The sequence below is a fragment of the Mauremys reevesii genome, linkage group 12 (assembly GCF_016161935.1).
Source record: "Mauremys reevesii isolate NIE-2019 linkage group 12, ASM1616193v1, whole genome shotgun sequence".
Taxonomy (NCBI): Eukaryota; Metazoa; Chordata; order Testudines; family Geoemydidae; genus Mauremys; species Mauremys reevesii.
The window spans coordinates 37,645,622-37,669,852 of NC_052634.1; the positions used below are offsets into that span (position 1 = coordinate 37,645,622).

Here is a 24,231-nt window from a genome sequence, read left to right on the forward strand (position 1 = left end):
TCAGTGGCACCAGATGACAGAACGAGGAGCAATGGTCCCAAGTTGCGGTGGGGAAGGTTTCGGTTGGATCTTAGGAAAACCCTTTTTCACTAGGAGGGTGGTGAAGCACTGGAATGGGTTCCCTAGGGAGGTGGTGGAATCTCCTTCCTGAGAGGTTTTTAAGGTCAGCCTTGACAAAGCCCTGGCTGGGATGATTTAGTTGGGGATTGGGTTGGACTAGATGACCTCCTGAGGTCCCTTCCAACCCTGATAGTCCATGATTTGAAGCTGTTCCCGTGTATCAACGTGAGCTGCAGCTCAGCGAACCCCAAGGATCTGAGCGAGGCGAGCTACTTTGCAGCAGAGGCAGACCAAGCAGCAGGTACAACACGGGGTCGCACCCCGGCCGGCAGATAGAATCTCATGTGCGAGATCCCGGCTCCTGTTACTTTGCAAAGTGTGTGCGTTTGCTCCGGGTTTTAGCTGTGGGCCAAGTGCCCTCTGGCTTCTCGTCCGGGCTCCGTCCTCCATGCGCCTGGGCATCAGCGGGACTGTCTCAGGAGAGCAGCTGCCCCATCCCAATCTCCGCCCAGCCGGGGAAGGAGCAGAGGCAGCCCAGAGAAAAGACTCCTTTGAGCGCCAGAGACGGCCGGAGCATCTTATTTGCATAGCCACAGTGCATTGCGCGCAGCGAAGCGAGTCCCTGGTCGAGGGGCTGGTTTTGCTCCCTGTGTCCCCGGTTTCGATGATCCAACTCGGGCTGCCAATCGGTTCAATTCCATTTCCTCTGAAAGCTAGCGGTCTAGCGGGCTGGGAGAGTAGTCACCCTGACTTTTGGGAGCGTAGGCGGTTGCCCCGGCAGCGCCTCTGCCACGAGTTCTACATGCTCTGCTTTCTCTTCAGTTCGTATAAATCTTTCGCCTTTTACTAAAGATTTTCGTGGAGAGGAATGTTGATGAGTTTGTACCCAATTTTTTAAGGCTTTGCTTTGGCAAGGCTGTTGCCTGCTGTGAGAAAAACAGAAGAGTGCTCCCTGAGCTGGTGTCACTGGCTGAAGCTTTTCTATAGTATGAAAAAAGTATAGTAGAGAGCACCTGGCATTGGCCGCTGTCAGCAGACAGGATACTGGACTAGGTCTTTAACTTGGACAGGTAGCTAGGAAGATGGTCAATCAGACAGAACCCGTTCGACAAACCTTTTCATTTCCTTGTTATTGCCTGACTCCTTTAATTCTTTTCCTTTTCCTTATTTCCCAGCAGACCGACTAGCCACCAGATTTGGGTGCTAGCAGAGGGACCTGACGAGCTCCTTCTTTTCGGCAGCGTTGAACATGCCAGGGCACAGTCAGATTCTGGATGCTCATCTGAATGTAATGCCTAGCTCTCACCTTTATTTCTGTTTCTTAGCTCTTTTGGGCCATCGATCTTTGGTCTGACCCGTGGGATCCCTGCATTAGGAAAGATGGCTAATTAATGAGCCCATAAACCTTGGAAATCAAATGAAACCTGAAGTCCGTAGAAGACCTCGAAAGGCCCTTGGGGGGTGGAGTGCGAGCTGAGGAAGAGTTCCCTGCACAGCTTACTTCTCCATTCTCGTTTTCCTGTCCTGAGCGGAAAAGCCAGGAAGCATCTCCGGGTAGGGAGGGGATACCATATGTGTGCAGTGGTTAGACAGGAAACAGCAAGGAACTGGACTCGTATGGAGTGAAACTGTAAGCATCTTCTGTATGCCTGATGACTGCAGGTTTGAGAGAGTTATGTGGGAAGTGGAGGCTTTCGGTGGGCTTTCAGAGGAAATGTAATGGAAAGGCAGCCGAAAGTGGAATCCCAGGTTTTTAAACAATCCTCCACTAACACACCAAACAGCTCAGGTCTAGTTACTCATTGAAAATTAGAATAAAGTTACAGCAAGATTTCATCATAAATGAAGTCAAACCCTAAAGATTTCAGAACACAACTGCTATAAGGAGCCACGAGGGAAGCAATACAAAGTCAACCTTGCCTCAGAGAAAGGCAGTTAAACAATTTCTCTTTTTTAAAGCAGCATAATCTCCCCAAACGGAAGGGCACTGTTCCTGGAGAAGGGTCCTGGAGAGGGTTTTCCTCGTTGGTGCCGGCCATCCACCTCCCCGAAAGGCGGGAGCTAGGTCGACGGAAGAATTCTTCCGACCAAGGCGCGGACTGATGTAGCCGCGCCGATTTACGTTCCCCGTGCAGCCCAGGCCCGAGGGTCGGTGCGTGCTGAACAGTTAAGTCAAAACAGCTCCGTCCGTCAGAGGTGTGCAAAAGGGAAAACCCGCTCCTGGGCGACACGGCCACGCCGCCCTAACCCGCAGCGTAGCTAAAGGGCATTCGGGGAGGCGGTGGGTGGGCCTCAAGCGGAAAGCCCTCCTCCAGCATGGGGTTGTGACAGCCTAGTCTCCGTAGCACAGACAGGGTGGCCACCAAGAGACAGGAACAGACAGCGAAAGCCAAAGCGGCCCCAGGGCAGGGGGCGAGGCTGCCTGTTGGACGAGGAGACAGGCGTTTTGGACAGGCCGTCCTCCCGTCAAAAGAGGAAGAGCCCGAGAAGAAGGGCCAGGCAAGAAGCTACAAGCAGGGAAAGAAGCAGAGCAGGCAGGCAGACAGGCAGCTCCCCTTAGAGCCAAGGAAGGCACCGGTCCAAGCCCCCCAAAAGCAGACTAGAGAGCAGATCAGCTGCAAAAGACTAGGGAAAGCCAAGAACACAGAGAGACCCAAGTACAGTTTCAGAGCTGAGCTTTGCTTACAAGGAGGAACGTGTGACAAAGATACCTAGAAGTACAGGGCCTGTGGAAAAGAGCACTCCCAAAGACCCAGAATAACAGCTGTTTTCCTGAGAATTTGCTTTGCAGTGCACTAAGCCTAAAAAGCCCACTATCGGTTCTCTGTTGTTCAAACCAATCACCAGGGGAGAGCGCGAACGCAGTCCCCCACTACCACAAATTATGTAGTCAAGTTTCCCGCATTTGGGGAAATTGCAGGGGTCAGCACACCCACAGTGCAATGGATGAGCCTCACCCTGGGAAAACCCCCTTCATGATCATGGTATCTCCCCTGCCAGATAAGTATGAGTTCCTGCTGCCCGGCCGCCGCCCGCCCTCGCTCGCCCCGCACTTATAACACACGGGGCGGACCGCCGCGCCCCCACCGCCGGCCTCGCCCACACCGGCCCCCACTGCCGACAGCTGCCTCGACGTGGCCCCCGGAGACCTTCCCTTCCCCACGCCGAGCTCCCGGTGCCAAAGTCGGGCCCTGCCTGGCAGCCTGCGTCCGCTCCCACGATGCTCTGCTCGCACACAGATCTGCATACCTGCTCACGCGGCTCCGCCCCTCCGCTCGGGCCCCTCCCCCTGCCCGCCCGGGCCGCCGCTCTTGCGTGCTCCCCTCTTTGAGCTCAGATGGGGTGTAGTGCTCAGATCGAGTGCGACAGACCTTAACTTTGCCATGTGAGGGTCATTCTAGCCCCATTACCTGGCTTGCTTATTTATACCTATGACTGTCTTTAACTGTTGTATGCGTGATGTACCCTCACTGCTTGCTGACTGTATCTTGAACTCACCCACAGTATACCCCACATTGGGGACATTGCACACTGTATAAGTTATGTGCTGTCCAATACCAAAGTACTAGCATCCCCCTATACTCTGTATGTCACCCCTGATGACCAGTAACTGATGTTACAAACTCTCTGTAGAAAGCATTATCTAAATTGTATCTATTCTTAAACATTTTCTAATAAACATTTAAAACTAAAATTGCCCTATACTCTGTATGTCACCCCCGATGACCAATATCTGACGTTTCAAATCTCTGTATCGTTCATTTTCAAATATTTTCTAATAAACTTTTAAATCTTGGCCTATCCAAGGCCGTGATCAAGTGTCTTGATGTTTTTGGTCTTTTGGCCTCGAGATGAAAACCTTGTCTGTGTCTTGGGAACCTTGAGGTAAAAAATTATTTAAGTTGTAGCGGGTCCCGTCCCGGGAAGCCAGGCCATCAGAGAGATGACGTGGCCCACCTGCTGCTGGGGAAAGAGTGCAGCTTGCATTTTGCTTCTCTCTCCCTCTCCCTCGCTCTCTCCCCACCGGAAGTTGGTCCAATACAAGAATGACCTCCCCTGCCTTGTCTCACGTCAGTTTCTCCTCAGGGCAGAAGGTCGGGTGTTGTCAGCCACTCTCCAGAAACTGGATGGCCACTCGATCCCTTTTGTTACCTGCCAAGTGAGGCTGAATGCACTGGCAGGCAGCGCCGTTTGAAGAAGTGGAAGATTGGACAAATGACCAGGGAGGAGTATAAAAATATTGCTCAGGCACGCAGGAGTGAAATCAGGAAGGGCAACTCATGCTTGGAGTTGCAGCTAGCAAGAGATGTTAAGAGTAACAACAAGAAGGGTTTCTTCAGGGATGTTAGCAACAAGAAGAAAGTCAAGGAAAGTGTGGGCCCCTTACAGAATGAGGGAGGCGACCTTGTGACAGAGGATGTGGAAAAAGCTAATGTACTCAATGCTTCCCCACCCTCCCCCTTCGTGATTTTGTCTTCACGAACAAAATCAGCTCCCAGACTGCTGCTCTGGGCAGCACAGCATGGAGAGGAGGTGACCAGCCCTCTGTGGAGAAAGAAGTGCTTCGGGACTATTTAGAAAAACTGGATGAGCACAAATCCATGGGGCCGGATGCGCTGCATCCGAGGGTGCTAAAGGAGTTGGCGGGTGTGATTGCAGAGCCACTGGTCATTATCTTTGAAAATTCATGGCCATTGGGGGAGGTCCCAAATGACTGGGAAAAGGCTAATGTAGTGCCCATCTTTAAAAGAGGGAAGAAAGAAGGAGGATCCGGGGAACTACAGGCCAGTCAGCCTCACCTCAGTCCCTGGAAAAATCATGGAGCAGGTCCTCAAGGAATCAATTCTGAAGCACTTAGAGGAGAGGCAAGTGATCAGGAGCGGTCAGCATGGATTCAGCAAGGGCAAGTCACGCCTGACTAACCTAATTGCCTTCTGTGAGGAGAGAACTGGGTCTGTGGATGAGGGAAAAGCAATGGATGTGTTCTTCCTTGACTTTAGCAAAGTTTTTGATACGGTCTCCCACAGTATTCTTGTCGGCAAGTTCAAGAAGTTTGGGCTGGATGAATGGACTATAAGGTGGACTATAAGCTGGCTAGGTCCTCGGGCTCAACGGGTAGTGATCAATGGCTCCACGTCTAATTGGCAGCCGGTCTCAAGCGGCGTGCCCCAAGGCTCAGTCCTGGGGCCGGTTGTGTACAATATCTTCGTTAAGGATCTGGAGGATGGCGTGGACTGCACTCTCAGCAAGTTTGCAGATGACGCTAAACTGGGAGGAGCGGTCGATATGCTGGAGGGTACGGATAGGCTACAGAGGGACCTAGACAAATTGGAGGATTGGGCCGAAAGAAACCTGATGAGGTTCAACAAGGACAAGTGCCCAGTCCTGCACTTAGGACGGAAGAATCCCGTCCACTGCTCCAGACTAGGGACCGAATGGCTAGGCAGCAGTTCTGCAGAAAAGGACCTAGGGGTTACAGTGGACGAGAAGCTGGATATGAGTTGACAGCGTGCCCTTGTTGCCAAGAAGGCTAACGGCATTTTGGACTGTATACGTAGGGGCATTGCCAGCAGATCGAGGATGTGGTCGTTCCTTCTCTTCGACGTTGGTGAGGCCTCATCTGGAGTACCGTGTCCGGTTTTGGGCCCCACACTGCAAGAAGGATGTGGAAAAACTGAAAAGAGTCCAGCATAGGGCAACACAAGTGATTAGGGGGCTGGAAGACATGATTTATGAGGAGAGGCTGAGGGAACTGGGATTGTTTAGTCTGCAGAAGAGAAGAATGAGGGGGGAGTTGATCGCTGCTTTCAACTACCTGAAAGGGGGTTCCAAAGAGGATGGATCTAGACTGTTCTCAGTGGCACCAGATGACAGAACGAGGAGCAATGGTCCCAAGTTGCGGTGGGGACGGTTTCGGTTGGATCTTAGGAAAACCCAGTTTCACGAGGAGGGGGGTGAAGCACTGGAATGGGTTCCTTAGGAGGTGGTGGAATCTCCTTCCTGAGAGGTTTTAAGGTCAGCCTTGACAAAGCCCTGGCTGGGATGATTTAGTTGGGGATTGGGTTGGACTAGATGACCTCCTGAGGTCCCTTCCAACCCTGATATTCCATGATTTGAAGCTGTTCCCGTGTATCAAGGTGAGCTGCAGCTCAGCGAACCCCAAGGATCTGAGCGAGGCGAGCTACTTTGCAGCAGAGGCAGACCAAGCAGCAGGTACAACGCGGGGTCGCACCCCGGCCGGCAGATAGAATCTCATGTCCGAGATCCCAGCTCCCGTTTCTTTGCAAAGTGTGTGCGTTTGCTCCGGGTTTTAGCTGTGGGCCAAGTGCCCTCTGGCTTCTCGTCCGGGCTCCGTCCTCCATGCGCCTGGGCATCAGCGGGACTGTCTCAGGAGAGCAGCTGCCGCATCCCAATCTCCGCCCAGCCGGGGAAGGAGCAGAGGCAGCCCGGAGAAAAGACTCCTTTGAGCGCTGGAGACGGCCGGAGCATCTTATTTGCATAGCCACAGTGCACTGCGTGCAGCGAAGCGAGTCCCTGGTCGAGGGGCTGGTTTTGCTCCCTGTGTCCCCGGTTTTGATGATCCAACTCGGGCTGCCAATCGGTTCAATTCCATTTCCTCTGAAAGCTAGCGGTGTAGCGGGCTGGGAGAGTCGTCACCCTGACTTTTGGGAGCGTAGGCGGTTGCCCCGGCAGCGCCTCTGCCGCATGTTCTGCATACTGTGCTTTCTTTTCAGTTTGTATAATTTTTTTGCTTTTTACTAAAGATTGCTGTGGAGAGGAATGTTTGTGAGCTTGTACCCAATTTTTTAAGGCTTTGATTTAGCAAGGCTGTTGCTTGCTGTAAGAAAAACAGAAGGGTGCTACCTGAACTGGTGTTGTTTGGCTGAAACTTTTCTATAGTATGAAAAAAGCTCAGAACTCTAAAAATGATTTTTTGGGTTTTTTTTCCCTTTAAGCTTCTCGTGTTAGTGAGATGGCTTCCTAGCTAGCAGGGGACTGTTTTGTGATGTGCATTCTACTGGCTCTTTGGTTTTGTATGTTTTTGGCAATAACAGTAGAGAAGAGTATCAAGGTTGAAGAGCAGCAAAGAAATGTATTGTTGTTTGTGTTAACGTTTGGTTTGTCCTAAGAGTGTACGGTTTGGAGTCATTTGTAACTCTTTGGTTAGTTATTGGTAACAGCTTATTATTGGGCCCCTGAGTTGAAAGGCTGCTCTTGCAGATTTGAGTTTGTCATTGTTGGAAGGTCAGTTCAAGAGCTGCTTTCTTAGTCTAGTCCGTGAGGGTTCTTCCGCCCCCCTCCTTAATATACCTTCCAGAAGGTGATTGCATGGTTTCCCTCGTCTTCCCACAGAAGAAAAAATGTCCATCCCTTTCCTGTTGGGAAAACACCAGTGTTTTAACTTAGGAAACAGTCAACGTTTTGCCCAGATGAGGGCTGGTTCATAGGAGCAGAAGAAGAGGAAGGTTGTGGCCCTTTGAGTCAGATTCCTAGCGTTTCAGGCCAGAAGGAACCAGCCGATCACCTCAGAGGGACTAAGGGGCACCAATGCCCCAAATGGCGAGGAATTGCTTTGATGCAATTGACTGTCTGTTTGAGCTAGTTCTGTGGGAAGGAGCAGAAAAGAGCCTCGGGGCTGCGGAATAGCGCTTGCATAGGCTTTCTTTGCCCTGTTTTGCTGTAAGAGTTAACAGTGAGAGATTGGTAGTCGAGGTCAGTGGGTGGGTTTATGGGAATTAGGAGTATTAGAGGGGAAACCAGGGAGAGGAAGGCATCTGCAAGACTTGTCTCTCTTTGAACAGAATTGTGTGTTAAGGGTTGTTGCTTCGAAGTCTTCCACTGGAGTCATTTCACCCACGAAAGCTCATGCTGCAAAACGTCTCTTAGTCTGTAAGGTGCCACAGGACTCTTTGCTGCTTTTACAGATCCAGACTAACACGGCTACTCCTCTGAACTTGTAATTAGGGAAGTGTGGATTCAAGTGTCTGATCTCGCTAACCAACAGCAGGAATTGCAGGGTTTCTTCTGAGCGCGAAACAAGCGGGCAGTGTTGCTTTAATGCACCTGTTGTTTGCCGTTGATGATCGTTCCTGCTTTCCTTTTGGAGAGTAGCGAGGGGGAGAACACGGACTGAGTGGTTAGACCTTACAAAGCAACTTTAAAAATGTGTTTTTGGGTTTTTCTCTTTCATGAATCTGTTTATAGTTTTTGTTGATAGTCTGTTTAATTGCAAAACTTAATTTGTTTTGATAGGATTTGGAAGAGAAGTAAATCTAGTGTGAAAAGGGTGTTTTAAAGGTTTCTAATTCAGTACTTACTAAAAAAATTTTAATATTCCTTTATGCTGCTATATCTTTTTCTCTTGTAATCTATGTCAGAATTTAGGTGGGGTCCTGTGTCTGCACTTTCTCTTCTTTTTCTACTTTCTTCTCTGCTTTACTTTTCTTCCCTTTCCATTTTTCTGGAAGCCCCTAGTTTTACTCCTACTGCTCTGGCAGGGGGTACGCAGTTTGCTCTTGGCCCCAAGCCCATCAGACAATCCACACAGGATCTGAGAGTTGCTGTCGCCTGGCCCTATAGTGGGTAGAGGGTGGAATGGGGAGAAAAGCAGCTCACACAGAGCCCCTGCCATTGGGGAGAATGGAGGACCTTGCTATGGGTGGAATCAAACACACAGAACCCCTGCCATGGAGAAAGACTGGGGAACCCTGCAATGGGTGGAGGAGACAATGAAGGGCATGGGGGGGGAGGGGTTTACATGAGGGATTTGCATATGTCAACATCTCCCATGCCCCACTGGGTGTTTTCCTTCCCATCTTGTTTCTTCTCTTTTCTGTTACTCTTTTTTTCTGTCTGAGGTAAATGAAAAATCCACACCCCTGAGCTGACCTAAACCCTCCTACAGTAACTCCTCACTTAAAGTCATCCTGGTTAACCTTTCATTATGTTGCTGATCAATTAGGGAAAATGCTTATTTAAAGTTGTGTAATGCTCCCTTCTAATGTTGTTTGGCAGCCGTCTGCTTTGTCTCCTGCTTGCAGGAAGAGCAGCCCGTTGCAGCTAGCTGGTGGGGGCTTGGAACCAGGATGGACTGGGCAACCCCCTATCAGCTCCCCACTCCCCTAAGTTCCTTGCGCAGTAGCTGCCTGCAGTTCAGCTGTGTCCCCCTGCCATGTGCTGCTCCTGCCCTCTGCCTTGGAGCTGCTCCCGGAGACTCCTGCTTGCTGTGCCGGGGGGAGTGAAGGAAGGGGGGACTAATCTCAGGGTGTCCCCCTACCCCCATCTTCCATAGAGCAGGGCTCAGGAGGGAGAGAGCTTGCAGCAGCTGGGGTCTCAGCAAGCTGATCTAATTAACAAGGCAGTGTACTTAAGGGAAATGTGCATATCTCCCTCCATTCCTGCTGCCTTGCAGAGTGAGAGAGTTAACCCTTGAGGGCTCAGCTAATTGCTAGTTCATCATTTAGCAGTAAGGGAAATATCCCACCCTCTGACTCCTCTACCTCAACCAAGCTTCACAATCATCATCACTGTGTATCAGTATTAAATTGTTTGTTTAAAACTTATACTGTGTGTGTATATATATATACACACACACAGTCTTTTGTCTGGTGAAAAAAATTTCCCTGGAACCTAACCCCCTCATTTACATTAATTTTTATGGGGAAATTGGATTTGCTTAACATCGTTTGCTTAAAGTCGCATTTTTCAGGAACATAACTACAACGTTAAGCGAGGAGTTACTGTATAGACTGCTAGTTGGAAAAGCGAGAGGGGAGAGCACAGACTGAGTGGTTATACTTTGTATACTGAATAAAAGAAGGAGTTTTTTTAGTGTACCAGAAATCTAGTTATGAGGAAGGTTAGATATAATAGCTTTATTTAGAAACTTGCATAACGCTTAGGTGCAGATAGTCTGGTTTTCTTTTTGCTGGGATGGGTTTTGAGTAAATCATTAGTCTGCTTGGTTTCTTTCATAATCTGAAGTGGATTGAGCCTCTAAATCCTTCTACTCCTCCCCTCTCCCCCTCAAATGTGAAGGGGAACAGCCTCAACCTTTTGTCTTATTCTGCTTTGTAGGAGAAAGATGCTCTATTTAAATAGTCGTGATCCATTTAGGTTAATTCTTATGCTGAATGGTGGGTAGGAGAGGGTATAAATCATTTGAGACTCTTGCCTCACTCCCAGTGTGGCCTGTGTTTTTCTTTGTTTTAAAATGAGACTGTCTAGTTTTTATGGAAATATATTTGTGGGGTTTCACTCATATTTATATTGCTATGAATTTCATGTGCTCTTGTCTCACAGCAGACATGGGGGGAAAGCCTGTGGCAATGGACTTTGCAAAATTATAGACTAGTGATTCTCAACCTGTGACCCAATCAGCAGCTGCGGCCGATGTGGCATCCTCAGGGCCATACAGGTAGTATATAGTGTGTGGATTCTGCTCACATAACACAGAGAAAGTTGCCTATGCAGCTCACAATAGTAAATAGGGTCAGATCAAAAGATATCTTCTTTCCAAGTGGGAATTGTGCAGGGACGAACAACAGACCTAGTGCAGCTGTGTTGCCACTGTCTGCTAGCACTGAAATGGTTCCGAATGCCTTGGGTCAAGTGGCACCAGTTCTAAAAGTAAGGGTGATTTAGTGCTGTGGTTCTCAAACAGGGGTATCCAATGGTCTTCCAGGGGGTACATCAACTCATCTAGATATTTGCCTAGTTTTACAACAGGCTACATAGAAAGCACTAGCAAATTTGTAACAAATTAAAATTCATACTTTGATTTGTTTATACTGTTCTCTATACTATACACTGAAATGTAAGTACAATACTTATATTCAAGTGATTTATTTTTATAAATATTGCATCTGATTTTGTAAGCAAGTAGTTTTTAAGTGAGGTAAAACTTGGGGGTATGCAAGAGAAATCAGACTCCTGAAAGGGGTACAGGTGTCTCTAAAGGTTAAGACCCACTGATTTAGTGCAGGTACCACCAGTAACATAGAACCCTGCAAAAACTTCTAGTGCAGATGAATTTGAGAGCAAGCCGGAGAGAAACAGCTGCGGAGTATGCTAGAAAGGGTTGACCTGTTCGCATTGTCTGTGCCTGACTGGCTGTCATGTGGCACAGAGGAGCCTGTGAGAGGTATGGCAAAGCAAGAGGGTTTGATTAGTTGCTAGGAGCTCCACATGCTAATCAGGAGGTGTGTTTCTGTAAATAGCGACATAAACATCTTCTAATGGCCAGTCTTCTAAAGCTGTCTCAATTGTGCTTTAATGAAATGGGAACCTGGTTTTAGATTTTTGTTCTTTAATTCGCTGGGGATGAAACCCCTTGTATGAAAACATTCACCATGGGAATAAAGCTTGCGCACATTAGCCTGGGTGTGTAGCCGAGCACAGCTTTATAAGACTATATTTTCAGGGATCATTTCTATAGTTTGTAACTAGAGAATTGTGGTTGAAAGTGTCTGACCTTGCTAACCACGATGAGGAGTTAAAGTGTTCTTTTCTGAGCATGAAGTGAGTGGACAGTGTTGCCTTAATGCACTTGCTGTCTGCTATTGATGACTGTTCTTGCTTTCCTTTTAGGAAGTTGAGAAGAAGAGAACACAGACTGAGTGGTTAGTCCTTATAAAACAAATTTAAAAATAAATGTTTTGGGGGTTTTTTCTGTTATCTGAGCTTGTTTAAAGCTGTTGTTTAGTGGCAAGTCTTAATTTCTTTTAGTAGAATTTGGAAGAAAAGTAAAGGTAGTGTGAAAACTGGTGTTTTAAAGGTTTCTAATTCAGTTCTTACTGAAAGTTTTTTAAATTTTCTTTATGCTGCTGCTCTCTCTCTTTTTTTCTTGTAATCTATTTCAGAATTTAGGTAGGGTTCTGTGTCTGCACGTTCTCTTCCTTTTGCACTTGCTTCTCTCTTCTTCCCTTCCCTTTTTTGGGGAAGCACCTATTTTTACTTCTGCTCTGGCAGGGGGTACGCAGTTTGCTCTTGGCCCCAAGCCCATCAGACAATCCACACAGGATCTGAGAGTTGCTGTCTCTTGGCCATATAGTGGGTAGAGGGTTCTAAAGCTGTGTCAGGGTATGTCTACACTATGGGATTATTCCGATTTTACAGAAACCGGTTTTTGGAAACAGTCAAGTGAACGCGGCCACACTAAGCACATTAATTTGGCGGTGTGCGCCCATGTACTGAGGCTAGTATCAATTTCCAGAGTGTTGCACTGTGGGTAGCTATCCCATAGCTATCCCATAGTTCCTGCAGTCTCCCCCACCCATTGGAATTCTGGGTTGAGATACCAGTGCATGATGGGGCAAAAACAGTGTTGTGGGTGATTCTGAGTAAATGTCGTCAGTCAATCCTCCCTCCATGAAATCAATGGCAGATAATCATTTCGCGCCCTTTTCCCTGGATTGCCTGGGCAGACGCCATAGCATGGCAACCATGGAGCCCGTTAAGCCTTTTTTTCACCGTCACTGTATGCCTACTGGATGGTGCTGACAGACGCGGTACTGCAATGCTACACAGCAGCATTCCCTTGCCTTTTGCAAGTTAGCAAAGATGGTTATTAGCTATACTGTACTGTCTGCTGCTTTGCTAATTGACAATGATAGTTGCAAGTTATACTGTACCGTTTGCTGCTGTCATGCGTGCTCTCGGCTAGCTTCAGTGAGGTTGACTGGGGGTGTATGGACAAAAATAGAAATGCCTTCCTAGATCATTCTCTTCTTTAAGTTTTGTTCTAATGGAGAGGCAGTCCTGGCTAAACTATCAGGCAAGCCTACTAAAGAACTAGAGAAGCAAATGGCTGCTCCAGGTCAGAGCCCCAGACATCTGGCAGAAATGATGAGCTGCATGTCATTCTAGGGGGTGCCCCTGCAACAACCCCACTCATTGCTTCCCTCCTCCCCCACCCCTTCTGGGCTACCGTGGCAGTTATCCCCCCATTTGTGTGATGAAGTAATAAAGAATGCAGGAATTTGAAACAACACTGACTTTATTGCCTCTCCAAGTAGAGCTCAAAGGCGGGAGGGGAGGGCAGCCTCCAGCTGCTATGATATTCCAGGCAGGACTGAATCTCCATTAGACAAAGCTTAAAGAAGAGAATGACCTGGGAGTCATTCCCATTTTTGCCCAAGCGCCCCTGGCCGACCTCACTAAGGCCAACCAGGAGCACTCACGGGATGACAATGACAGATATCAGTCCTCCCATACCATCTGCCCTCAGGAAGGGAAAGAAAAGGGATGCTGCTGTGTAGCGCTGCTGCACCGTGTCTGCCAGCAGCATCCAGTAGACATACGGTGACATTGAAGAAAGGCGAGAAACAATTTTTTTCCGTTTGCTTTGGGGGGGGGAACATATACCCTGAACCACCCGTGACAATATTTTTGACCCTTCAGGCTTTGGGAACTCACCCAAGAATTTTCTTGACTAGCTTCACCTCTGCAGCAACTTGCACTTTTCCTATGTGAGCCTGGCTAGCTCAGTTGGTAGAAGCAGCAAAGAGTCTTGTGGCACCTTATAGACTAACAGACGTTTTGATATAAACTCGTAGTGTTGACTGGGCCAGAGAGAGCAGCAGGTTTCCCCTATTGTTTCTTGCTCTTGTTTTCTTGAGTAGTTTCTCCTCTGCACCAACTTGCTCCTGTGCTTCATGAGCCTGACTAGCTTAGTTGGTAAAGTATCAGACTTTTAATTTGAGGATCCACAGTTCAAATCCATGGTCAGGTGATAAACTACTCATGAAGATCTTAAACTGTCTTTCTCATGTCCTCTTTGATGTTACTTTTTCTCTGCAGGATTTTCCCTTCCCTCAGAAGGGCCTTTCTCTGTGTGGGTTTGAAGGGGCAACTTCCTGACAGCTCCTCTGTCCTTGCAGCCTGGAGGAATAAAGGCCTCTGGGCATAGAGCATGTTCCTCCCCTGCACACACACACACACACACAGACACACACACACACACATACATACACACAGAATGTCCCTAAGGAATTAGAATCACCTGCTGCCTTCACCTGTCCTGCTGGATCCCCAAATGAAGATGCTCTTCAGCCCAAACCCATGTACCCTCTTTTCCCAGTGCCCCTAAATCCCAACCCTCAGTCCCTCCTATGCTCACTGCTCCTCACTCCCAACCAGAGCCTGCTCCTCTTCACCCTTCTCCTCTGTCCCATCCCACAGCCCCCTCCTATTCCCAGTGCCCCTCAATCCCCACCCACAGCCCCTCCCATTCCCAGTGCCCCTCAATCCCAACCCACGGCTCCCTCAATCCCTCCAGCAGCAAGTGCTTCAGACCCCCTCAGGAAGATTTTCTTGCAAGGTTTCGTGTAGGAGTCTGCATGTGGATTTTACAGTATGTGGGAAATATGTTGGATTGCTTGCCGAAATGATCATGTTTGGCTGGTGTTGGATTCCCAGTCTCCATGTTACAGGGGCAGGAGAAATAAAGGGTTGTTATCCTTGTTGTGTGAATCAAGGGCAGCACAACTGTGCTTGGCAGACCCTGATTGAGGGACTCACCCTCAATTCAATAGCACTTGCTAGGCAGGGGACAGGGGTTCCAAAGCCAAGCGGGCTGGGGCCTGGGTCTCAATACTAAAATGTAGGTGTTAGACCAATGTTAGGACAGGGTGGCAGTGGAGGGATGAGTGAGTCCCTAGACACCATAGTGCGTACGGGGCCTTCTTATTTCCCCCTTTTCCACCCAGGATGGCAGGTGAACTCTACAGAGGCACCTCTGGGCTTGCACTGACTAAGGACAACAGCTGTGAGTGGGGTGCAGAGCGGGGATGGCTCATGTTAAAGGACTTTTGGTTGCTGGACTTACGAGCCCTAGGGAGAAGGACACTGCCCAGCTTATTTGGGGGGTGGGTCTTTCCCTCGTGGTTTATGTTTATGTGTTGGGGCTGCTGACATGACTTCTGCTAACCCTGGGCTTACATTGCAGTGTAGACATACCCTGAGAGGGCATCTATACTGTGGTAAAATCCCGCTGGCCCGGCTGGCCTGGATGATCTGATTTGGGCTCCTGGGGCTCAGACTGGAGCCCAGGCTCAGAGACCCTCACCCCTCGTGGGGTCTCGGAGGCTGGGCTCAAGCCCAAGTGTCTACACTGTAATTTTATAACCCTGCAGCACAAGCCCCACAAGCCTGAATCAACTGACCCAGGGTTTGAGAATAGTGACTTGGGTGTGTTAATGGCAGTGTAGACATAAAGCTAGGCTATGTCCACACTGCAATGAAACACCCACGGTTGTCCCGTGCCAGTGCAGGCTCCCGGGGCTTGCACTGCGGGGTAGTAAATTTGCACTGTAGACATCTCGGCTCAGGCTCAATACCAGGCTCTGGGACCCCACAAGGTTGGTAGGGAGTTTAGCAAGCGAAAAAGGTAAAATGGCAGTGGAGTATTACCCTGGACTCAACGGCATTTCTCCATTGGTCTGTCTGCTAATCCAGGATTCTGTCTGGGGGGCAGAAGTACCCGGACAGCTGGGCTGGGGAAGGGGGCACCGAAACATCCGGGATCTTACCTGGCAGGACAGCGGCGCCTGCAGCTCGACATGAGACGGGGGCGGGGGAAGCAGGAGCATTTCCCAGTTCCAGGCTGTCCCCGTCTGGCCAAGGCACAGAGCTCACAAGCAGAGTTTAAAGCTCCAGCTGCCAAACTGCAAAACAAGCTGGGCCCTGTGGCTGGTACCTGTGATCCCAACGCCTGGGGAGGCTGAGGCTGAGGCTGAGGCTGGCGGATCACTTGAGCTCAGGAGTTCTGGGCTGCAGGGGGCTGTGCCGATCGGGTGTCCGCACTAAGTTCAGCATCAATATGGTGATCCCAGGGAAGCTTGGGGTCTCCAGGTTGCCTAAGGAGGGGTGAACCGGCCCAGGTCAGGAAACGGCGCAGGTCAAAACTCCCATGCTGATCAGTAGTGGGATTGTGCCTGTGAATAGCCCCTGCAGTGTAGCCTGGGCAAAACAGTGAGACACAGTCTCTTTTTATACAGACACCCCCCACAGAGCCTGGAGGGGGGATGGGAGCACCCACACGCTGGGGATTCTGACTTGGGGGGAGGGACGCCCCCCTGCAACACGGATCTTGAAAAGGGGAACAGAGACACCCACAGATCCCGGATGGGGGTAGGCAGGGGAAACCACACACGGGAGCTAGTTCATGGGGTGGGGGACAGAGACACCCACCGGGGATCCTGGATGGGAGCACCCACATGATGGGGATCTTGAACTGGGAGGAGGGAAGCACCATGTACCAGAGGTTCTGAAGGGGGAACAGGGACACCCACACACCAGGTGTCTTGCAGCAAGAGCTGCGGTCTTCATTTACACAGGGCAGAGATGGGGAATTAACCATGTCCCTTACGGAGCTTGTTCCACTAGATAATTAGCCTCATGGTTAAAAAATGGTAATTTCCAGTTGGCATTTTGTGACATTGACTGCAAACCAATGGGGTCGTGTTCAACCTTTATCTGGTGAATTAAAGAACCCTTTAAAATCAGATATTCCCCCCTCTGGGAATTTTTAAAACTGTGTATTTAAAAACAGTGATTAAATCCCCTCTTAACCTCCAGTCAATGAAATCCATTGAGCTTCTTCAATCTCTCGCTGTAGACAGAAGTGACCAATGCACATTTTCCTTGTTTTTAAAGGAAAAAATCCTGATCTTTCCAAGGGGATCTTCTGCTTCAACTGTCAGTTTGGGGAAGGATTTGGCTTCCTGGGTTATAATCTGCAGTCTGTCAGCTAAGCCATAGTACCTGCTATTATTTAAAGTATCATGTTTGCCCACACCTGACTCCCTGCCATCCCCACTGGGGCCTGAACACGCTTTGCTTGTGTGTGTGTGTGTGTGTGTGTGTGTGTGTGTGTGTGTGTGTGTGTGTGTGTGTGTGTGTGTGTGTGTGTGTGTGTGTGTGTGTGTGTGTGTGTGTGTGTGTGTGTGTGTGTGTGTGTGTGTGTGTGTGTGTGTGTGTGTGTGTGTGTGTGTGTGTGTGTGTGTGTGTGTGTGTGTGTGTGTGTGTGTGTGTGTGTGTGTGAGAGAGAGAATCTTTGGCCAGGTCTGCACTACAAAGTTATTTCAGCAGAATTATATTGCTCAGGTGTGTGAAGAACACACAACGCTCCCTCGGTCGGCAGTTTTTGGCTGGTGCACACACTGCAATGCCATGTCTGGCGACAAAACTGCCCTGTTTTGGTGACAAAATAAAACCACCTCGACGAGAGGCCTAGAGCTTTTTGCAGCAAACTTAAAGTGACAAATTGTCAGTGTAAATGCTGCTGGTCATTATATCACCATAACTGGTCTCCACCAGTATCCCACAATGCCTGCCGTGAACTCGCCTGCCCTGCATTTCTGCTACAGAGTCTGGGCCCCTCCCCTTTCATAGCTCCAGAAAGTTCTGACTGCTGAGCTGTTATCTACACTGGGATTACGTTTATATAACGGCATTGCCAGCCTAGATAATGTAATTACACCAACCTAATTTTGTAGTGTAGACCTGTCCAAAGAATCACACACACACCTTGGGAGCAAAAGTCACCTGCTCCTCTGCTTTACAGAATCCAAACACGAGCAACACTTGTCAGGGCCCAGTGGGGATTGGCAGAAAGTCAGGTGTGGGCAAACATGATACTTTAAATAATAGCAGGTACTATAGCTTAGCTGGTTAAAACCTTTGTTTTGTAAGCAGGAGATCCTCGGTTGAACTCCCAGTAGTACCTTGAGGAGTGGCTTTTGTGGCACCTGGTATTGGCTACTGTCAGAAGACAAGATTCAGAGCTAGATGGATCTATGGTATAAATTACACTCACAGGCATTGATAATAGAGTTACTGAAAGTTTGGGTGTTAAGAGCTGATAGGTCAGTGATCCAGTCCCCTCAATGTGGTTTTACCGTTTCCACTTGCTAAACTCCCTCCCAACCTCTATAAAATTACAGTGCAGACATATGTGCTTGAGCACAACCTCTGAGGCCCCACGAGGGGGGAGGGTTTCTGAACCCAGGCTTCAGCGTGAACACAAATATCTGCACCACAGTTTTTAGCCCCTCAGCTTTACGTCCATGAGCCCAAGTCAGATGACCCAGGCCAGCCCTGCTGCTATCTTTATCCCAGAAGAGATGGACTCTAAGGGTACGTCTCCATTGCAATGGAAGCCCAGGTGTGGCACGCTGTGCTCAGAGCAGCACCTGGAAGCCCCATATTCACCACTCTCATATAATGATGACATGGTTTGTACAAAGTGTGCCTGGTGAGGTATCATTTCAAAAGTCTTGATCTGTTGAACATTAATATTGGGTTGGATTGTGTGTGCTCCCATTGGTTGAGAAGTTATGAAGTTTTGCTCTGTGTGCGTTACTGAGATATGTTATGAGGTTGGGAAATGCCCCCCACCGGCCTTTCAGGTGTGACAATGGAGGAGCCAGACTCGCTGCTGGCCCATTGAGGGGATCCACAGTCCCAAGGACTATCCCAGGAACCGTGTACAATGCAGGCTTCTCTGAGATAGCACAGCGACAATGGACACTGCTTGACTCACATGGTAGCAAAGGAGCTTCCTAGCAAGTTGGAAGAAACTATGAAAGAGGGGAAGAGACATCATGACTTGGCCTCTCTCCCCCACAACTCAGCAGCTGGAAACACACCTGGAGGACAAAGACTGAACTGATTCAGAAATCAGAAGAGAATAATAACAATAATACTTGCAAACCAAAGTCCCCAACCAGACTAGTATTGGTTTTTCAGCAGAAAATTTTCAGTTTGGGGAATTTTGTTTTCTCAGTCAGACCTTGCCAAGGGAAGCAGGGAGAAAATGTTTGAGTTGACTCCTTCAGAACAGCTCAGCCTAGACACTAGCTCTGGTTCACTGCTCTGGCCTTGCTCGGGTTGAGGGCATTTTAATAATTTGGGGCTGTCCCAGGGTGTTTGGGGGAGATGATGAGGATGTTCCCTTTTGAGATAAAAACTAAGAAATACAGGACTAGAGAATTTTTTTTTTAATCTGGGATTTAGACATTTTATTTAAAGCAAGGGAGTTCTGAGTTTCTGAGAAGGTTTTTGTTTGCAAGAAGTAACATTGTTTGATCTGTCATTGTACCAAAGGGGGAGATGGTTGTCTACAAAGGAGGGGTGAAAACTAAAAGCATTCCAGGAAGAGGGGATTCAAACCCATGTGTGCAGAGCACAATGAATTAGTAGCCCATCACCTTAACCACTTGGCCACCTCAGCTGAGCTGTCAAGAAAAAGACAGGAGGAGAAATCTAAGGTCAGCAGAGCTAGGGCTAATAAGGAGTTTTTAAATACTAAGCGGAAGCAGGGGCTGAATGAGCTCCCCCCTCACATCTAGTGAGGAGCTGGGGGAAAGACTTCAGGAACAGACCGTGTTTGCACAGACAGACCTACTCTGCCTAGCTATGCAGCATGATGGGGCCACTTTCCCAAAATGACCAGTTTTGGCTGGTGGTGGGTTACAAATCACTTTAGGATTGAGTGGCATTAAATGTTATTATCCTTCCTGCATGAGTGAAGGGCAGCAGAACATACCTAGTCTGTCCTGATGGAGGGGTGGGTGGGTGAGGAATAGCTTTTATTGGACTGCATAGAAGTGATTGAGAACATCATCCTAAACCAGGGGTCCCCAAACATTTCACACTGTGCCCTCGTATCCATGGCTGTGGCACCCTTGAAAACCATGGTTGAGAACCGGGGCTGGGAGTGGAGCTGTTGCTTGCTGGGGAGAGAGGGGTGCGGACAGGGTTGAGGGGGTCGAGGCTGGGCTGGGAGTCAGGGGCCCAGGCTGAGGGTGGGGTTGGGGAAGAGCTGGGGCAGAGTGGGGCTGAGTGCTGCTGCCCCCATGAATTTGCCTCTGTGTCCCCCTAGGAGTCATGCCCCACATTTTGGGGACCACTGAACCCTACTCGCTAAGCAGGGGCTAGTGATGACAAAGCCCAGGGAAGGGAGAACAAGTGCGGGAGCCCCAGAACTGGAACCATAACCCCCCACTTCTGTCTGTGGCTCCGCCCCCTTCCACACCTTCTACCCACGGCCCCATCCACTGTCACCTCTGTTCCACCACTGGCCCCACCCTGTCACTCCTTTACCCCTGCCCCGCTGCGGCCCCGAGGCCAGAGAAGCTCTGTGCCCCTGCTGCAGCCCCCGGGCCATAGCAGGGAGTGGGAGCTCCTCCAGCCCTGGGGCTGACATGGGGGAGACTTTTCCAGGGGGGCCCAATTTGGCCAGGGCACCTAGTTATTGGCCCCACTGTCTCCTTGGCGACGCAAGGTTTGGGGAGGCTGAGCAACCCCTCCCCCCCCGAGCCTCCATTATGAGCCACCCAGGCTACCACTGCTCAGTGTGGGGCCAGTCTCCCTGTGTCTCTGCTGTTCGTGCTGGGGAGCCTGGCCGGCCTTAGGGGTGGGGCCCCCGGCAGCCGCCCAGGGCTCCAGGGGGTCAAAGGGCACCGTGTGCCAGTGCAAAGATGCTCACTGCTCTCCCTGCCCCAGTGCTCCTCCGTGGCCCCATAGAGGGCTGGGGGGAGCGAGGAGCAACACTATGTGCTCCATGCGTCCTGGTCACTGTCCCCACCTGGGCTGTGCTGGGAGGGGAGCATCAGAAGCTGCTGCTCTCTGCCCTCCCCTGATGCAGCCCGGCTGAGGAAAGTGACCTGGATGCAGGAAGCTCGGATGATGTCGCTTCTCGCCCTGCCCCTGCAGCGCCTCGGGGTGCCCGGAGGAGCAGCATCCCAGGGAGGAGCAGGCAGCAGTGCCAGCTGCTCCATGCACACAGGTCAGTGTCCCCACATGGGTGCAGGAGGGGGTGCAGGGGTTAGGGGTGAAGGGGGTGCAGGAGCAGGGCAGTGGCTGGTGGCACAGGAGGGGAGTGCAGGAGTTAAGGGCAAAGGGGACACAGTGTAGCGGTTAGGGCACAGGAGGGGGCAGGAGTTAGGGGTGAAGGAGGCACAAGGGTTGGGAGTGCAGGAGCTAGCACTAAAGGGGGAGGGGGATTGCCCAGGGGTGATGGGGAAGTGCCAAAGTACAAGTTTTGCCCAGGGCACCAGTTCCCCTAACGCTGGTCCTTGGTAACATTTCTTGCTGGGAGAGGGAGGGGAGAGAGAAGAGGCGTTTTCTCTCTGTTTCTTTCCTCTCCATTTTCTGCTCCTTCCTTCAATTCCAGAAACCTCCCTTGTGTTTCAGACTGTGCAGTGACGCCCTCCACATGCCAGGACTCTGGTGCCTTTGGAGCAGAAAGATCCCAGGAGCTGAGGGTGAATCCAGGGGTGAGTAGCTGGCAGGAAGGAGCCCTAGCAGCTCTTCTGGGAGCGCAGGGGAGGAATGACTCCCCTTTCTCTAGATTCTCCCCGTGGGGCTCTGGGGAGCAGGGAGGGTTGTGTGATAAATTCCATCCAACTCCCCTTTGATCCAAGCCGAGGGACGTCTCAGCTCTGCACGATCCCCTTGGCAGCACCAAACAAGGGATGTTTTCCACTGGCGAGGAGACCCCAGCCAGGGACTAAAGGCAGCCCCAGACTTTCCCTTTCTCCCTTCTGGGAAATCAAGTTCAAGTTTTTACAAGGAGCTAAGGAAGCCTCAACCCCGCATCTGAATTAATGTCACATTTCTCACTACCTGACAGAAACAAATGTCATTTCAATCCCACGTGAGTCCACTTCAGTCATTCCTCAGCTCTAGTCCTTCCCCCTCCTGCCTTAGCTTAGGGCATTGCACCACCCGGTGGGCATTTCATTTCCCTCCTCAGTTTCACACAGAGACACAATTTCCTTTGCACAGATCCATGAACAGCAAAACCTCCCTGTATCTCTTGTCTGAGCCAGGGCATTCGAATCCATTGAAACCTTCTCTCCTGCAGTGGCGATGGTCAGACAGAGAGGACGTGACCACCTTCAGCCCTGACAGTGAGATATTCACTCTTCTCTTTCTTCAAGCTGCTGCTGTTATTCCATAAAACATGAACCACAGAATAAAAAGCTGAGTTTACTCCAGGGTGAGGAAAGAAAGGAGCCACCAACTCCCTGAAAAATCTCAGTGCCCCAGAGAAAACCTGCCCGTTATTGGAATTACTGATGTGCTGGAGATATGTTGGGAAAAGGGACTGTCTGAATTGCCAAGGCAGGAAACGAACAATCTACAGCAACATCATTAACCACAGACACACTCTAGCCATGCTCCAGCCACTGGGGAAATGGGCAGGAATTCTTGCTGCTCAGCCATGGCCACACGTACAGAGCTGCACAGCAGTGAGTGTGCTGGGGAAGCTGGTCTGAGAAAACCATTGGAAATGACCCTTCAGTGAGAACAGAACCAGAGTGTAGAAAAGCCTCTGTGTTAAGTGATTGTGGCTGAGGGCTTAGGGAGCTGGGCTAGGAAACCAGAGGTGTCTTTCTGTGGCAGTTTGATTCTTGCCAGCTAGGCTGTGTGGTGTATCCATGGCTGTACTTTCAGTGTCTGATCACCCAGGGTACCACAGGGAGCCAAGTCTAGACGTGTTCAGAGGCTAAAGACACGTCAACATTTCAAACTCCCCCGCAACATTGCTGCTGCAGCTTAGTAATGGAGATGCTCTATGCCAGGTTTTCTCAAACTTCTTTTCACTGCAACCACCTTCTGCCAAAAAAACTTACTGCATGGCCCTGGAAAGAGGGACCAAGCCCCTCCCACACAGGGCAGGGGGGAGCCAAAGCCTGAGCTCCGCCCAAGTGGGGGAAGGGCAAAACCAGAGCTTGAGGGATTCAGCCCTGGGTGGTGGGGCTCAGACTTTTGACTTCAGCCTCAGGCCCCAACAAGTCTAACGCCAGCCGGTTTCCCTACCCCATTGCTCAATGGGCATCCTACTAGATTGCCAGTTGCCTTTCAACTGCAGTGTGGAGACTGTGTGTGTGTGGGGGGGAGAGATAACGTGTATGTTGGGGAAGAGTGAGTGTGTTGAGGTAGGTAGGAGCGGATCATTATTATCCCTATTTGAAAGAGGGAGAAGCTAAGGCTGAGAAAGGAGAATTCACTTGTTTTAGGTCACACAGGCAGGCAGTGGCAGAGTTGGGAATAGGACCCAAGAGCCCTGATTTTCAAACGAACCATCGGATCTTGAATTTCCTACATTGAATGACCTGAGTAAAGTGCTCTCAGATGAGCTCCAGACCAACAACAGTGCACAGTAATTATTCAGCAAGTATTTGAGAACTGCAATGTTAGAGAGAATCATGAACTGCTCAGAGACCATTAATTCAGAGAAGCAGCAAAATTCATCAAACATAGAACTGGTTCTGACTTATTTCCTTGGTCTTCAAAAAGAACAACAAGGACCTGAGTCTCCTCCCTGTCAATAACCCCTTGCTCAGCCAATCAGGGTAGAGACTGAGGACGAGAAGCTGAGGGTTCTCACCAGAGAGCCCAAAGGATGGCCCAGGTCACCGGTGAGAATCACTGCCCGAGCACTATTTCAGCCCCACATTTTTGGGTGGACCTCCCAGAGTGGGAGCTGCCGAGCACTCCCCTGCAACACACACACACACACACACACCTCTCTCCTGGTGTTGGGAGGGGAACAGGAGGATGGACAAAAGAAGCAAGAGAAGAAGAGAAAGGAGGGAGGGATGGAGGAAAAAGTGAAACAAAAAGGACAAACTCAAATGTCCCCAGTGATTCTAAGGGACAAAATCCCAGGTGCAGAATAAAATTCTGCCGCCTCAAGCTCGTGTTTTCCATGCCTAGAATTCAACTGTCACCAGATGGATCAGACTGAACAGGTTTCAAACCTCAAGGAGGCTCTTACCTTCTAAACAGGGACGGCTTGTCTCTAGTAAAATCAGTAAAAGGGAAGGAGAAAACTCGAAAAAGGTTCCTCCTGGCGCTCACTTACGTGAACCCCAATACTCTCTCAGTCTTCAAAGAGAGACCTGGAGAAGGAGACTTGCTGAAGCAAAGCCACAGGGGTCTGTGAGGTTTCCCTGGCCCCTCGCCCCTGTCCTGCCATGCTGATGTCAGCATCTCTCTGTGAGGTCACCACCTCCCCACCACCTTTGACCAATAGTCTGAGGTCCTGCAAAAAGCCTTTGTGATGTCACTGCCACACCCCTCCCTTGCTGTGCTAATGTCCTGCCCCTGCCCAGGCACTTTGGAGGTTGAGCTACTCCCTGTGGATCACCCCACTCA

The 24,231-nt window shown here is 49.9% G+C and overlaps 5 non-coding genes across 5 annotated transcripts; 4 read left to right on the top strand and 1 right to left on the bottom strand.

The window, feature by feature from the left end:
* The first annotated feature begins 862 nt into the window (after positions 1–862).
* Positions 863–978, top strand: LOC120376057. Its single transcript, XR_005586980.1, has one exon. It is a non-coding gene; the product is annotated as a U5 spliceosomal RNA (small nuclear RNA).
* A 1,926-nt stretch (positions 979–2,904) lies between these two features.
* LOC120376217 lies at positions 2,905–3,068 on the bottom strand. Its single transcript, XR_005587121.1, has one exon. It is a non-coding gene; the product is annotated as a U1 spliceosomal RNA (small nuclear RNA).
* A 3,706-nt stretch (positions 3,069–6,774) lies between these two features.
* LOC120376087 lies at positions 6,775–6,890 on the top strand. Its single transcript, XR_005587009.1, has one exon. It is a non-coding gene; the product is annotated as a U5 spliceosomal RNA (small nuclear RNA).
* A 1,098-nt stretch (positions 6,891–7,988) lies between these two features.
* Positions 7,989–8,199, top strand: LOC120376616. The gene has a single exon (XR_005587464.1). It is a non-coding gene; the product is annotated as a small nucleolar RNA U3 (small nucleolar RNA).
* Positions 8,200–11,466: 3,267 nt separating this feature from the next.
* On the top strand, positions 11,467–11,683 carry LOC120376559. The gene has a single exon (XR_005587417.1). It is a non-coding gene; the product is annotated as a small nucleolar RNA U3 (small nucleolar RNA).
* The last annotated feature ends 12,548 nt before the right edge of the window (positions 11,684–24,231 follow it).